Below are 17896 nucleotides of genomic sequence, written 5' to 3' on the forward strand. Positions count from 1 at the left end.
TTAGCTAATTTTATTATTTTTATTTTATTTTCATATATTGCTAACTCATATGTAAGGTTGCCTATATATTCAGAGTATCTCAGTCTGTGTATAACTAACAGAGAGAAGAGAGAAGGAGGCTGATAACCTGCATGTATATTAGAGAGAGAGCAGCGTGTATGTTCACTCCAGAGCTTTATGAGCTTATTTATCTGTTTATACAGACCAGCAAAATTAAAGCATCCAAACCAGCAGTGGCCGTGGTCCGAGTCCTGCCTCACCGCGTCACAGAACACAACGCAGAGTATCCATGGGTTAACGGGAGTGTGAATGGACAGTTCTGACCATCTCACAGTTCCAATACACATCCGTTACAATGGTGCCGTGACGCCTTTGGGGGGAGAAGATCGACGTCAGCTCGTTCGCCGTGGGAAGCTGCAGTTGCATGTGTTTCTGGTCAAGGTATTCACATAGACTGTGCTTAGGTAATTAATTGGACGGAACAAATTTTGGTAATTACTGACAAGTTCTATATAAGCTAAAACGCTAAGAAAAAAAGTACTGAAAACTGAATCAGGGACACTGGATTTTTTTTTAAGCTTTAAAAAGGACTGAACATTGGACGGTGTCTATATAAAAAAAAAGAACGTAATGTTGGACATTGTTGAGAAAAAAAGCTAAATGTGGAAAAAAGTACTGAACTACAGAGAGTGTTGAGAGTATGATTTGTCTGTGATTGTTAAACTGCTGATTGCTCTGATTTGCATTTTTTTTTTTTTCTTCTTTTTTGGTGAAAAACTAAAATATGGCAGATGGTCAGACTTATTCTGGTGGGGGTCAGGGTGGTGATGAGAGCTTTGTGAGACACCAGTTTGGTGTAGGGAGGGGCTTTATTCATCCCACAGTAACCAGTACACCAGGACCTAGAATTATGCCATTAGAAACTCCAATAATCACTTCCACTCCTTATGTAGACCAAGTTATGTCAGGTCTAACTGAACAGAATCCAGACATAGATACACTCATCACACAGATAGCTGAAAAGCTAGGCAAGTCCATTACAGCTCAGCTACAGTCTGAAAAGGGCACACACTGTGTTAGACAGTCTGATCAGTCCTCAGAGATGACATTGTCTAATGTCAAGCTCATCATGCAGCATGATGCAAAAGAACCTCCAATCTTTAGGGGAGATAGCTCAGATAAGTTTACAGTGCAAGAATGGGAAAACCTGATGACTTTATACTTGAGGAAAAGGTCCATCCCAGTTCATGAACACTCACAAGAGATCCTGGATAGGCTTATGGGCAAAGCTGGTGACGTAGTGAAGATAAAGCTGCGTAACAACACATCAGTTGACCACACTACGAATCCAAACGTCATCTTCGACATTCTGAAACAACACTTTAGTGAAGTGACATACTCAAGCATGCCCTTAGCCGATTTCTACAATACGTTGCCCATGCCAGGCGAGGATGCCATGGAGTATTGGATAAGACTCAACAAAACTATGGATGTTGCAAGTGAATGCCTGAAAAGACAAGGTCGCTGTGTGGGGGACCCAAGCCACGAGGTCAGTATGATGTTCATCAAACACTGTCCAGACGAGTCACTTGCAGGTGTTTTCAAGTTCAAGTATGCAGAAAAATGGTCAGCCTGCGAAATTCAAGAGCGCCTTGATGACCATATGCAAGAGAAAAAACCTCGATCAGCTCTGAGACCTCCAAGACCAAGTATGGTCGAACGTAAAGTCCATACTCAGTGCTCTGTAAATGAGAGAGATGTTTCAAGCACAGCTGCACCACCTCTTTTGACTCCAGCTCGTGCCAGTACAGACGGTGACTGCATGAGGAGCTTGGTCTCTTTGTTGGACAGACTAGTCACACAGCAGACACAAGGAGTGGTGGAACCACAGAGTAGAGGTGCAGTGCCTCAGTCTTTCCGAAGAGTGTGTAAAATTTGTGGTGCTTGTGAACATTCTACATTGTCTCATTGTAGAAGGGAGAACAGATGTTTGAAATGCTTTTCTCCTGGACATTGGAAAAAAGATTGTCCAAAGCAGACTGAGCGTCACTGTTCTCAGCCTCACTACAGTGAATCCCGTCAGAATCAACATTTAAACTAGATCACTCGCATCTGGAGAGGGGCGGTGTGAGTGCTATGAATGAATCCCTCTGTAAAGATGATGATTTGGCTCATTTATATGAAGACACTCGTGCCAGTGCTCCTAAGGGGTCGACAGTAATCGTCCAGGCAACCCAGAAGGTGCAAGCTTTTAGCGAACTGTTCTACACTCCAGTTCTTGTCAATCATCATGTGCAGCTTAAAGGAATGTTAGACTCGGGTTCTATGGCATGTACTATCAGTGGCCAGGCTGAAGAGAAACTCCGTGCTGCAGGTGTCCTACCTGAGAAGCAATACTCAAAGGAAACAATTATCTTGGTTGGTTGTGGTGGTCTGCAAACACAACCCGATGGCTTTTATGACCTAGAGATTCAGTTCTACAACACAAATTGTGTTGTTCCATCTTTAGTTGTTCCTGGTCAACGTGACGACATAATCCTGGGTTCTAATGTCATTAAACATCTGATTCATGACCTGAAGAATGATGGTGAATACTGGAATATTGCTTCTAGACATGGAAATCAATCTAGTCCTGATATAGAGCAGTTCCTGTCGATGTTTACAGGTGTTGAGCGCTGGAGAGGGAGCAGTATTCCTGATAAGGTGGGCACCGTCAAGCTCACTCAAGCCGTCACGCTCCTCCCCAAACATGAACACTTGGTTTGGGGCAGATTACCCGCCAATGTGCCCTTGTCACCTGGTAGCACCATTATTGTTGAGCCAACAAACTCTAAAGCCAGACCACGAGGCATTCTCATTGGTCGCCTTGTCACACCTTTGTGGGGAGATAGGTGGGTACCCATGACTGTCGTAAACCCATCTGACAAAGCTGTCACTTTAAAAAGAAACAGCAAGTTAGCAGATGTTTCGCCCTGTTTGGCAGCTGAGGATGTTTTTCAAGGTTTGCACATCAGCTCAGAGACCCAACAACACCCTGACACCTCCTCTGGTGATTTCTCTACTGCCCAAGCCAAAAGCCTATCTGACATTGGACTTGGAGATATTGATATTAGTTCATGTCAAGTAAGCAGTGGCTGTATGTCTGAGCTCATCCAGCTGTTAACTGAATTTCAGGATGTTTTCTCCAAGCAACCATTAGACTGTGGTGAGGCCAAGGGATACACACACCGCATCCGTCTCACTGATGACCGACCCTTTCGTTTACCATACAGGAGAGTGCCTCCTGCTCATTATCAAAAACTAAGGCAAGTTCTAACAGAAATGGAAGAAAGAGGAATCATAAGGAAGTCCTTGAGCGAGTATGCATCCCCCTTAGTGATGGTGTGGAAGAAGGATGGGGGACTAAGAATCTGTACAGACTTCAGATGGTTGAATGCCAGAACACTAAAAGACGCACATCCTCTGCCACATCAATCTGACTGCCTGGCCGCCTTGGGTGGTAGCTTGCTCTTTAGTACAGTGGATCTCACATCTGGATTTTATAACATCTCGATGCATGAAGATGACAAAAAATACACCGCTTTTACAACTCCACATGGACTATATGAGTACAATAAAATGGCACAAGGTCTCTGTAATAGTACAGCGTCCTTCATGAGGATGATGCTCGGGATATTTGGTGACATGAACTTTACAAAACTTCTCTGCTATCTTGATGATCTTCTTATCTTTGCATCTTCAGAAAGTGAGGCTCTGTCCAGGCTGCGGGAAGTGTTCCAGAGGTTGCGTGAGAACAATCTAAAGCTGGCTCCAAAAAAATGCCATCTGCTAAAGGCAAGTCAGGTTTCTTGGCCATGTCATTGACGGTGGCGGTGTGTCCGTTGACCCTGCCAAGGTGGAGATTATTGCAGCAATGAGGGTGCAGGACTTAATGGAGGATGATGGAGCAACACCTTCTGTTAAAAGGCTCAAATCTTTTCTTGGCATGGTATTTTATTACCAGCACTTCATACCCAACTGTTCCTCCATTGCAAAACCTCTGTTCGCACTTACTGCTGGGCAAAAGAGACGAGGCAAATTGGCAAAAAATAAAAAGTCCCAAGGTGTGTACAGAAAACTTACACCTGCAGATTGGACAGCTGAGTGTGAGAGCGCTTTTGTCCAACTAAAGACAATGCTGCTAGAGTGTGTCGTGCTGGCCCATCCTGATTTTGACTCGCCCTTTATCTTGTCAGTTGATGCATCATTGGATGGACTAGGTGCTGTGCTCTCTCAAGTGGCCAAGGGAGAATCCAAAGCAAGACCTGTGGCTTTTGCAAGCAAGACACTCAGTACATCACAACGAAAATACCCAGCTCACAGACTTGAATTTCTGGCTTTAAAGTGGAGTGTGTGTGAGAAGTTCAGCCATTGGCTAAAAGGAACTACATTCACAGTCTGGACTGACAATAATCCGCTCACTTACCTCATGACAAAGCCGAAGCTGGATGCATGTGAGTTACGGTGGGTTTCAAAGCTTGCTTCTTATTCTTTTGACCTTAAACACCTACCTGGAAAAGTGAATGTGGTAGCTGATGCTCTTAGTCGGGACCCTTTTGCCTAATCCATTGGGCAGAGACTACTAGAGGAGCCATACCCTAACCTCATTCAGCAGTCAAACGGGGTTGAGGAGGATTCTGTACAGGATGTTTTTAGAGCCACTTGCCAAGTCCAGATATGCAGGACAGAAAATCATACGCCATTCAGAACTACATACAATGCAGCTGAGATCAGAGCTCTTTGTCAGTCTCATTGTGATTGGACTGATGCAGCAGAGGTCAGAGCAGTTCATTTAGCCCAGCATGTCCAACAACTTTCAAGCAGCCAAGAAACATCACCCATGTTCTCCATGGAGGAGCTTAAGTTGAGTCAGACAGGAGACTCAGTCATCTCTAAGGTGTTACCCTTTGTCACAGCCAACAGAAAACCATCCAGACGGGATAGGCAGGGTGCTGATTCTAAAGTCCTCAGATTGTTCAAGCAGTGGGGTAAGCTACGTGTTCGAGATGGTGTTCTGTACAGAGTGACTAAAGACCCTCAATCCAAGCAGAGAATGTTTCAGTTTGTCCTACCTGGTAGTCTTAGAGACAAGGCACTGTCAGGAATCCATGACCTCGCTGGCCATCAAGGTCAAGACCGTACTCTATCACTTGCTAGACAGCGTTTCTACTGGCCTGATATGGAGAAAGATATCAGAGAGTATGTCAAGTGTTGTCAAAGGTGTGTGTTGGGAAAGTCACCAGAACCAGCTGCACGTGCACCTTTGGAAAGCATCAGAAGTTCAGTACCAATGGAGTTATTGTGCATAGACTTTTGGACAGCAGAGGACAGCAAACAGCGATCAGTAGATGTCCTTGTAGTCACTGACCACTTCACAAAGCTGGCTCATGCTTTCGTTTGTACCAACCAGACAGCAAAGCAGGTAGCCAAGAAACTTTGGGATAACATTTTCTGCATATATGGGTTTCCGGAGAGGATACACTCCGACCAGGGCACAAATTTTGAGAGTCGATTAATAGCAGAGCTTCTCAATCTAGCTGGTGTTAAGAAATCCCATACCACCCCTTACCACCCGATGGGCAATGGCTGCACCGAGCGATTTAATCGCACATTGGGTAACATGCTCCGTACTCTTCCCCTCAAAGCAAAGCACAAATGGCCAGAGCAGATCCAGACCCTCACCTTTGCCTATAACGCGACAGTTCATGAGACCACAGGATACGCTCCATTTTTTTTTAATGTTTGGGCGGGTGCCTAGGCTTCCAGTGGATATCATGTTCGAAACTGTCTTGACTAGTCCAGAAGTGGTTGATTACAACGTGTATGCAAAGTCCCTGCTTTCCAATCTCAAAAGCGCTATGGAGATCGCTCAGAAACACTCAACAGCTGAACAGCAACGTCAGGTCCAACAATACAACAAGCGCATCAAGGGCGGGAATCTGTCTGTAGGTGATCGTGTGGTGGTAGCAAACAAGGGAGAACGAGGCAAGAGAAAGTTAGCAGACAAGTGGGAAGACAAGCTGTACACTGTCATCAGTGTGGACCCTAACATTCATGTCTACAAAATAAAGGATGCAGCTGGACGTACAAGAGTCATTCATCGGAACCTACTGATGGCGGTCAACTTCTTACCAGTTCCTGGGCTGTTTCAAAGCAAAGATACCAATAGAACTGACCAGTCATTTTCTGAAGAGTCTGATCCAGAGGATCATGATGATGAAAGACAAACAGCTTTGATGTCTGATGAACTAACTCAGGATGATATAGAGAGTTTGTCAAAGTCCAGTGATGATGATGATGAGTCACAGCTTTCTGACAAATCCATTGAGTCTGACTTGACCATTTCGGATGAAATTCCCCTAGCTGACCCTGCACCCTGCACTGAAAGCTCTGAACCCAGCACAGTTTTAACACAAACAGAAGCAGCACACACATCTAATGTAGATACTTTATCACTTGCTGATTCACACATACCACATACTTCCGAGGTAGACAGTCACGTTAGAACATGTGCAGGAAGATTAGTAAAATCAGTGAATAGGCTGATAGAGTCAATGGTTCAGAGACCATTCCTAAAAGGTCCACGTGTTTCTATTGGGAACAGTTCCTAAACATTTTTTGTTTTAAAGCTTAAACTCATATAGAGCCTTAATTTGTTTACATTTTGTCAGTGCTTATGTTATGAGTTTATGGTGAACAAGTATTGTGTGGTGTATAAGGCATCACATTACTCTAGGGAATTTTGGAGACCTGATCAACCTCTGTCTTTCCTGAACCTTGCACTTGAGGTAACTTTTGAGTTGAATGTAGACTAGGTACTACTGTTTACTTGTTCCAGATTGTATCAGCATAGGGCACTTTTGACTCCTTTTCGCATCCAATCAGGATGTTGGCGAATTTTAGGAGGAGTGAATGTAACAAGTTTAAAAATACTTATTTGTTTTTCTGTTAAAATTCCACCAAAATCCAGATTTTTGTGTAAATATCTGTTTTTATGTTCCATTTATTTCATATTTGTACTGGGGGATCTTTTATTTTAGAGTGTTGGTTTACTGTGTACTGTCCCTTTAAGAGACTCAGCTCTATTTGGCGCCATCGGCGTACTGATCTCAGTCTGTGTATAACTAACAGAGAGAAGGTACGTAGTTCTGATGTCTGTGCTTAAAACACATATTTTTCTGTTAAAACAGCATAATATGGGCAGTAAGTAGTGTTAAAAGCTAGAAACGGGATTGTGAACGTGTAAATATGCAGTAGCTTTAAGGTGAACTTTATAAAATGTCTTTTATGTCGAGTTTTACTGACACACGTGCTCTGTGGCTTCACGCCGCCCCCCCGTGTGCATTTCTGCTAACAGAGAGAAGGAGGCTGATAACCTGCATGTATATGAGAGAGAGAGCAGCGTGTATGTTCACTGCAGAGCTGTATGTTCAATCCAGAGCTTTATGAGCTTATTTATCTGTTTATACAGGTATGTTTCCCCCCCCCCCCCCAGTCACTTTCATTTACTGTTTAAGCATATATCTGTTAATTCGTTGTGTTTTTGCTAATTTTATTTAAATGCAGAGCTGGTTTTAGCTAATTTTATTATTTTTATTTTATTTTCATATATTGCTAACTCATATGTAAGGTTGCCTATATATTCAGAGTATCTCAGTCTGTGTATAACTAACAGAGAGAAGAGAGAAGGAGGCTGATAACCTGCATGTATATTAGAGAGAGAGCAGCGTGTATGTTCACTCCAGAGCTTTATGAGCTTATTTATCTGTTTATACAGACCAGCAAAATTAAAGCATCCAAACCAGCAGTGGCCGTGGTCCGAGTCCTGCCTCACCGCGTCACAGAACACAACGCAGAGTATCCATGGGTTAACGGGAGTGTGAATGGACAGTTCTGACCATCTCACAGTTCCAATACACATCCGTTACACATGGTAATGAGAATATTGAGTAACGGTAATGAGATGCTCTTGGCTAATTTCACAAATAACTTAAAATGCTAATATGCTAACAACCTATAACTTTGCCAGATGTCAAAGCCGTATATTGTGATATTCATGAAATAATTTATTTTTATATTTTTTTAAGTAATGAGTATTAAACCATAACGGTAATGATAATAGACAGTGTAACTGAGGACAGTTTTATCAATATTAACACAGATTTCTCAAAGGGAGAGAAGAGTGACCAACTGACCTTATCTACATTTTGAAGCTTGTCTCTGAAGTGATGCATCATGGGATAGCTGATCAATTTAAAGGCACAGTGTAATTTTATAGGGGGGTGAAATCATGAAACGGTAATGAGAAAAAATTAGTTCGGACACAGTTATTTTGTTTAAGATCAAGTAAATTTTTTTGTTCAACACAAAAAATATTTATATAATGTGTAAATATAGATATTTTAAATGACTTTACCCTATTTTATTTATTTTATATGCTTAGTAATTTTTATAGGGTTAAACTTAAAATTAGAAAGAAGGGATACGGACACATAACGGTAATGAGAATTTACATATACTTTTTATTTAATTTATATAAAAATCATTTTATATGATGATGAAAACAATTGATCCATACAGTACTCCCTATTCGCTTTACACACAATATCAGAGTTTTTATGATTTAAGTATTGATTTAAAAAAAAATTCCTGGACATGTTCCCTGCAGCTTCATGAGAATCACCCTTTAAGTGATTTCTTGATTGAGAGCAGGTGTGGCAGTAATCAGGCCTGGGTGTGGCTTGAGAAATTGAACTACATTAAACCACAGTTATGTTTTAACTGGAGGGCAAACACTTTTAATACAGGAGGTTCCCTTATTAATAAAAACCTTCATTTAAAAACTGCATTTTGTGTTTGCTTGTGTTGTCTTTGAGTAATATTTAAATTTGCTTGATGATCTGAAACGTTTAAGAGTGGCACACATGCAAAAAAATATGTATATTTACATGGATCAAGATCAAGCATTACTTCTTGTATCTTGTATCTAACCAGTTATCAATTTTTTCAGCTCGTATAACTAAAGACTGTGGTGCTTCTGTTTTTCTGTTCCTTAATGCTCAGGACCCCGCAGGACCACCACAGAACAGCTGGTATTTAGGTGGTGGGTTATTTTCAGCAAAGCAGTGAAACTGGCATGGTGGTTGTGTGTTAAAAATGTGTGTGGTGCTGGTACAAGTGGATCAGACACAGTGGTGCTGCTGGAGGTTTTAAACACCTCAGTATTTACTGAACTGAGAATAGTCCACCAACAGCATACTGTGATTTTTTTTTTTGTTCATACAGCTGTAAAAAAATAAAATAGACACATTTATTAGCTAATATTTAAGAGAAAACTGAGAAATCTGCAGCTCACCTGCCCCTCATACCACTCACTGAAGGTCTTCCTGAAATGCTCTGCTACCTCCTTTATATCCTTCAGGCGAGTCAGAGGACGATTCTCTTTCAGTGCTTTGGGGCCTCGTTCAGAGCAGGAATGCTCAGCAATTTAGCGTGTTGCCTCTGTAATCATAGCTCTTCTCTGAAAAAGTTAACAAATCACATGAATATGATTATAATTATGTTATGTGCCACAAGGGCACGTATCTTTTCTGTGTTTTTTGTTTTCTTTCTATTTTCTTTCTACTCTACTCCTATCCTGCACTGTCCAGAGTTCTGCCAGCCAATGGGAGACATGCTGAGGATCAGCTGACCAGATCCACCAATGGGAGGAGTGGCTCACCAAGAAGGGGTGGTACCTCCACGTGTGGACTAATGGAGGAGGCTTTGTGTTTGTGAGAGGCTTAATGGTACTATGTAGTTTTTTTATTAATACTGAGACTGACTGAGATTTATACTGAGTATACTGAAACTCTGTTGAGGATTATGCTGATTGCCTCTGTTTGTTTAACCTGAGTTTTAGCCTCCCGTGTTCTTATCTGCAGCTGTAACTTTTTATTCAGTTCTGTTTTCTCTAACCACCCTGGCATGGACAGGCAAGGAAAGGCGCCTATACATTACATCACCGTAGGTAAAACTGTGTATAGACACACTAGGTAAGGGGTGGGTGCCACATTTGTATATTTTGTTAGGTTATTTTGTTGGTTAGGCAGGTAAGTTGTTTTTCTTTATTTCTTTCCTTTGGCACCATCCATGGTCCACCCAGAAAGTCAGTTTCTGAGTTTTAACTTCTTTAAACAAATCTGTACTGCTACATGTCTTTTAACAACTGGTATGTTTTAAGTACTGCTGATTTGTAAAAGAAAACCTTATTCTGAGTAAAAAGCTCAAAGGAATTCAACTTGTCTGTCTGTCTCCTCACTTCCATTTATCAACATACACTCATGTTACTGCCTAACTTTACCTCTCATACCCCAGCCACCATCTTACAAGGGGCACGTAACAAATTACTATAATTCTATAAATCTGTACAGGTAGTAACTGCCAGGGGTGAAGGAAATTTTCGATTTTTAGATGCATTTCAATTCTAGAGATTGTAGACGATTCTATAAGTAAAACAACTCTACGGATTGTCCATTTTACAGAGAGAATTGGAGTTATACTGCTAGTTCAGTGTGCAGAAGTGTCTGAAGCATTGTCCACTCGCTATATGTATTCAGTGACTCTGCCCTTTTTGCCGCTTCATCTGCAATTCTATTGCCCTGTGCTTCAAAAGAAGTACCACCTGTGTGTGCTTTAACTTTTACAATGGCTAAATCTGTGGGTAACTTGACAGCTTCCAAAAGATTCTGTACCAGATCTGCATTTTTAACTGGAGTGCCAGCAGCTGTGAGGAAACCCCTGTTCCTCCACAAGTGTCCAAAGTCATTTACCACCCCAAATGCATATCTAGAATCTGAGACTGTGACTTTGTTCTAACGTACGTGGCGCAAATGACAACAGAGCAAGATAGGTGCTGGTCAACGAATTAGAATAATTTGAAATAGTGCAATCATGAAATTCTTTGAATGCATTTTTTGTGCAGAAAGCAAATCAGGTGTTCTTTTTTTTTTAAAACTGATTTGATATGTATTATTGCTGATCTGGGCAAATTGTATTAGTAGTTTTGCAGTTCTTTTTAAAGTAATTTGTGGCAGTAATGTCAGTAGTAGCAGATTAAAAATAAATGTTTAAAATGATTGCAATTAAATAAGAATTTGGCGATGAGGTAAACAAATGTAAATTGATTTGTAAACATATCTATTTATTTCCCCATGATATTGTATATTTTTGTTAATTTTATATAGATTTTTATATTACCTTTATTTTCTAATTTGTACAGTTGGACCAAGTCTTATAGCTGTATATTTATAAAATTGTACTTCTTTACATTTATGTTAAAAATAAGAAATTAATAAATACTTTTACATGGCTTTATAACTTTGATTTTATATGGTTATATAACATATTTCCTCCCTTCATGACTGGAATTCACTGTGTTGGTAATCCTTTGGACGCAATAAGCTCCAAACCCCGCCCAGTTCTAATGCAACCTTGACAAGGCTGGCAGTAATTAAGCAGTTAATTATGACCATTATATTTAGTCACAATCTTGTAATTTAAGACATTTAAAAAGCTTATAGGCTACTAATTGTGCATTTACACATTTGCAGTGATGAACCATAATTAAGTATTACTGTTATTTATAGTTGTAATGTTTATCAGAACTTCATTCTTCAATCTGCTGACTGCTTTCATGGAGATGCGGATTTCATTTTCCAGCAGGACTTGGCACACTGCCCACACTGCCAAAATTATTTTAAATAAATTTAATTTAAATAAAATTTTAAATAAATTAAGGTTCATATTCATGTTTTTGTACTTTTAACTAGTTGTGTGTATTATACTGTATTTAACTAAAACCAGTGCATGAATGTTCTCTGATCTGAACATGCATAAATAAAATCAATAAATACAAATTCTTTAAGCAAAGTTTTATTAAAAGAACAAACTGGAATAAGACACCTTTTTTGTATTACACACATTTAAATGACCATGTGAAAAAAGTTAGACATTGGTAAAAGAATACTGCAACTAAAAAAAAACAAGGCACTAGGCTAACATCTCACTCTCATCCATTAATACAGGGATGGTCTGATTTGTTTTATAAAGACTAACATGGTCTAATATTCCAAATTATGTAGAGAGAAAGAGACGCACACACTGAGCGAGCTCTGGAAATGATTAATACACCACTTCAGTTTCTGAATCAGTTTCTCTGATTTAGCTTTTTATAGATATGTTTTATTCTAGAAACTACGGAAACATTTCCCCCAAATTACAAAAAAAAGTCATTTAGAGCATTTATCTGCAGAAAAGAAATGGCTGAAATAAAAAGATGCAGAGCTTATAGACCTAAAAAAAAATCAATATTTGGTGGAGTAACCCTGTTTTTAATCGGTTTTCTTGCATCTTGGCATCATGCTCTCCTCCACCAGTCTTACACACTGCTTTTGGATAACTTTAGGCCACTCCTGGTGCAAAAATCCAAGCAGTTTAGTTTGGTTTGATTGCTTGTGATCAATCTTGGAGCTGTGTGTGTGTCTTATACTATAAAAAACTTTTTTTTTTGTTAAGAAGTTATTATTTAAATTAAATTAAATTAAATTAAACTAAACATTTCGGTTATTGTCACCAAGAATATCATCATCACAAAAATACTCTGTAGTTAAATGGCCTACCAATATACTTGTTAAGCTACCTTTGACAGGTAATGTACTCACTACATATTACCTATTTTACATACAGCACAGATGCCACATGCAGTATTCGAACATCTGTGTAATAGCAAGCCTTACACTTCTGGCACTGCACCTAAACAAGAAATCGTTTTAATAAACAAGTAATGACTGAATTTGTTGCACAAACACATGTAATAAAAGGTAGACGTACTGATAATGTTCTACCTTATCTTTTGCAGTCAATGGGTCCCAGCAACTGGAGCACTTCTGAGTGCGATCTGTACAAAAATATAGAATATGTCTAGACTTTAATCTTTATCACACACACACACACACACACACACACACTCACTCACTCGCTCACACACATACCTAAAAAAAAAAAAACACAGTTGGTGCCTTATCTGCTGTATGTCAACTCCATATTTTTCTACACAGCTTTTTCCTTCAAGAATGTTTTCTGCAAATTGTATCAATAAAAAAAACAAGCAAGATTAATGAGAAATTATTCTTAATAAAGTGAGTTTAAACATTGCAGATACAGTGTCTTTAATATTGTTGGACAGATTTTTCTGTATTTACTTTTGGTTGTGTGTTTTCCCCCAAAAAATGTTGAATATTTTATTCCGTTGTGAAGATAACAGCACCAATGTATTAGAGAAACATAGAACAGTCATGTTAACCAACGACTAAAGAAACAATTTTAAAACGTGAAGGCTCTCAGGCAAGAAAACTAAATTCTGTTAAAGTTGCAATTGTTAGAACACAGGAAATCTTAAATACATCAAATACAAATGGCTAAAGTAGAATTAATGATTGTACCTTCACCACGTGTACTCCATACGAGTGTCTATCTTGCTCAGTGATGTCAGTAACGCGTTACTCTAATCTGACCCTTTTTTTCAGTAACGAGTAATCTAACGCGTTACTATTTCCAATCCACTAATCAGATTAAAGTTACTTATTTAAGTCACTGTGCGTTACTCTCTCTCTCTCTCTCCACCTCACACTCACACACACACACACACACACACACACACCGCTCCCTTACCCATTCCCCCTCCGCTCTTCCCCAATCACACGCGTCTCGCTTTCTCCCCTGTCTCTCTCTCTCGCGCTCGGCGTGTCTTTAGTTTCCGCCCGTTTTCGTTTTCCGCCAGTTCTCGGGCTCCCTATCTCTTTATAAAGGCGTTTTTTTTGCGGCCGCGTCCCAATTCACTAGCCAGGGCAGCGGTCTGCCACAAATTTGATTGGCAGAGGAGAGCATTTAAAGATTTTACACCACACGTGATTGGAAGTTCACTGTGGCGCAGAGCGCACATACCGTAAAGACAAGAAAAGTTCCGGTGCTTTAAATGAACACTGTCAGAATTAAATCCTTCTCAGTAGTTGGGTCCGGTACGGGTCCGTATTGGACATCGTCTGGGTCCGGACCCGGACCGCAGTCTGCAAATATGTAATCCCTGGTCTAGACCATATACACGGTTCTGTTTTATAAAACCACTCCTTGCTGCCCTGCAGAGAACAACAGGTTCAATGTTCAGTTTTACTGTGTTAAATATGTCAGGTCAAGAAAGACTTTCTTTATTTTATATATTTTTTATAAAAACAAGTATTTATGTTTAGTAAAATCAAGAAAAACCGTATTTAATTTTTTATAAAAAAATATTTATGTTAAGTTAATTTTCTTATTTTTATAAAAAAAACGTATTTTTTTAGGAAATAGTTCAACTTAATAGAGATAAATTGTTGCTGTTAAAAATGCATTTTCCAATAAATACAGCTCACAGTCGATCAGAACCAATCTGACTAGGGATATTTTGAGGGGACATTATATACATTGGATCCTGCTTTGAACACTGCAAGGTGGTCACTATAATGGGGGGTTTCAAATTAGCATATAAACGATGAGGGTCCCTGCAGAGATGAATGGTCAGAGATAGTGGAGGATTGACACCTCAAGTTTTGTAGCAGACATGATGGAGCCACAATTGGGGGAATAGGAGAGGGTGAAAGAGTTAAAGTATAATAGGAGAGGGTGAAAGAGTATAATTTGTTATGGGCAGAATTCTATCAATAGCTACTTTGAGCCTGGATAACGGTGTAAAAAGCGATTTATCTGCAGGAGCAAGTGGATGCCCCAAAGCGCCTGTTGTAAACAGTGCTGGGCAAAAAGCACAAAATTACTAGATCTCGGAAAGCTGCGGGAGAGCTGTGGGTGGGCTGTTCAACAAAGGTTAGTACACTTTATCATGTTTTACTACAACAAAAAAACTATTCTCCTTTAATGGAACCCGATTATGGTTCTGTTTATAGAAACTACATCCTACTCGATTGTGCGATTATGTGAGAATTCGTGAGATACCAGCGAAGCTGCACAGCGCAAGTTAATTTTTGCAGAACGAACCTGAATGAAACTGGAAGCAAAGCACCGACTCCACCAACAATAGTCGTGCGTTCACGTCCTGAAACGCACCTACAGCCGTGAGTTTCTGCTTGGAGTCGGCAGAAACTCACTTTTGGAGTTAAACCGCGGACTCCGAGAAGAACTGCGAGTCTGCGGCGTGTTCCGGACACCCGCACCCCCACCGACCCCCACCGCTGCAGCTCGCCCACAATGGAAGCGCCACAGGCGGCAGGCGAGAAGGCAGAAACGGGGTAAGCGCGGGGGTATCCGAGCGAGGCTAGCGGCTAGCCCACACAAGCCAGCTATCCCCACCGTACTTTTGGCCAATGTACGCTCTCTGGACAATAAACTGGATTACATCCGCTTACTTCAGTCAACTCAGAAGACCGTGAGAGACTGTTGTGTTTATGTTGTCACCGAAACCTGGCTCAACAACAGCGTCCCGGACCACGCCGTTCAGCCGGAGCGGCTAACATGCTATCGGGCGGACCGCGCGCTAGCTGACGGAGGTAAGAGCCGCTGCGGCGGACTCTGTGTTTACATCAGCGATGCTTGGTGTCGGAACGTTGTTGTGGTCTGTAAACACTGCTCACCGGTAGTGGAACTGATGATTACCAAGTGCCGTCCGTTCTATCTACCGAGAGATTTCTCCGCCGTGCTGATCGCTGCTGTTTACATCCCTCCGACCTCCAACAACAGCATGAGGAGTGAAGCACTGAATGAACTGTACCAGTACATCAGTGAGCAGCAGACAGCGCACCCAGATGCTTTTCTCATTCTGGCTGGAGATTTCAACCATGCAGACCCAAAGAGTGTGTTTTCTGGACTTTTTAAACACATAGACTTTCCAACCAGGGGAAACAACATATTGGACCAGGTCTTTACTACACACAGAGGAGCCTACAGAGCCTCCCCCCTCCCCCACCTGGGAGCCTCTGATCACCATTATGCTAATGCCAGCTTACAGACCACTGGTTAAAGTCACCAAACCAGTTCTTAATCAGGTACGAGTATGGCCAGAGGGTTCCTCAGAGGCACTTCAGGACTGTTTCAGCACAACAGACTGGAATATGTTCAGAGAGGCTGCCACCCACAATAACTCCACAGACATTCAGGAGTACACAGAAACCTGCCTACATCACCAAGTGCACTGATGATGTAACCGACCTCAACCGTCACTGTTCGAGCGAATCAGAAACCATGGCTGACAGGAGAGGTCCACAAGCTCCTGAAGGCTAGAAATGCAGCCTTCAGAACAGGTGACCAGGCAGGCCTGAGGTCAGCCAGGGCCAACCTGTCCCGCGGGATCAGGAAAGCTAAGAGGCTGTACTCAAAGAAGATTTCCCAACGCTTCAGTGACAGCAGAGACACACAGAACCTGTGGCAGGGTATCCAGTCTATCACAGGCTATAAACCACATCCACAGACCTGCGACAGCGACACATCTCTGCTGAACGACCTGAATGGGTTCTTCGCAAGGTTCAAGCCACTCAACAACACACCCGCCCAGAAATCCATCCTTCCTCCTGGTGACCAGGTGCTGACGCTGTCCCCAGACAGTGTGAGGAGAGCATTCAGCAGGATCAATGCTCGGAAAGCTCCTGGGCCTGACAACATTCCTGGCCGTGTGCTGAGAGACTGTGCCTGGGAACTTGCAGAGGTTTATACTGACATTTATAACACCTCTCTGAGTCAGGCGGTGGTTCCCACATGCTTCAAAGCCACCACCATCATCCCTGTCCCAAAGAAGGCATCGCCATCCTGTTTCAACGACTATCGTCCAGTTGCACTCACCCCCATCCTCATGAAGTGCTTCGAACGACTAGTCATGCATCACATCAAGTCTTTGCTCCCCCCACAATCGTCCCCCAACAGCTCATACACAAACTGGACAGTCTGGGGCTGAGCACTTCACTGTGCAACTGGCTGTTAGACTTCCTGACTGGAAGACCACAGGCAGTGCGGGTTGGCAGCAGCACATCCAGCATCACCACACTGAACACAGGGGCTCCCCAAGGATGTGTGCTGAGCCCCCTTCTGTTCACTCTGCTGACCCACGATTGCACACAAGCACACACCTCCAACCTCTTCGTCAAGTTTGCGGATGACACGACGGTGGTGGGTCTCATCAGCAACAACGATGAGTCACACTACAGGAGCGAGGTGAGCCGCCTGGCCTCCTGGTGCAAACACAACAATCTCTCTCTGAACACAGAGAAGACCAAGGAGATTGTTGTGGACTTCAGGAGAACTCACACACTGCACACTCCTCTGTCCATCAACGGAACTGCTGTGGAGAGGGTGAGCAGCACCAAGTTCCTGGGTGTGCACGTCACAGAGGACCTCTCCTGGAGCACCAACTCAGTGTCACTGGCCAGGAAGGCAAATCAGCGTCTCTACTTTCTCCTCAAGCTGAGAAGAGCTGGAGCCCCCACCCCCATCATGACCACCTTCTACAGAGGGGCCATCGAGAGCATCCTGACCAGCTGTTTCACCGTGTGGTACGGGGCCTGCACAGCATCCTGCCGCAGGACCCTCCAGCGCATCGTGAGAGCAGCTGAGAAGATTGTTGGCACCTCTCTCCCCTCCCTTCAGGACTTGTACAGCTCCCGCCTCACACGGAAAGCCCTCCGTCTGGCAGGAGATCCCTCTCACCCACTACACAGCTTCTTCATCCTGCTGCCATCAGGGAGGAGACTGCGGAGTCTCGGGGCGAGGACCAGCAGACTGCGAGACAGCCCCATCCATCAGGCTGTGAGGATGCTGAACTCTCTTCCTGCTCTACCCCCCA

General features: G+C 42.2%; 1 long non-coding RNA gene across 1 annotated transcript; it reads left to right on the forward strand.

The window, feature by feature from the left end:
- Positions 1-378: 378 nt before the first annotated feature.
- LOC125785643 (uncharacterized) lies at positions 379-7846 on the forward strand. Its single transcript, XR_007427958.1, has 3 exons — positions 379-441; positions 7397-7510; positions 7817-7846. It is a non-coding gene; the product is annotated as an uncharacterized LOC125785643 (long non-coding RNA).
- Positions 7847-17896: the final 10050 nt, after the last annotated feature.

This window comes from Astyanax mexicanus, chromosome 21 (assembly GCF_023375975.1).
Source record: "Astyanax mexicanus isolate ESR-SI-001 chromosome 21, AstMex3_surface, whole genome shotgun sequence".
NCBI lineage: Eukaryota > Metazoa > Chordata > Actinopteri > Characiformes > Acestrorhamphidae > Astyanax > Astyanax mexicanus.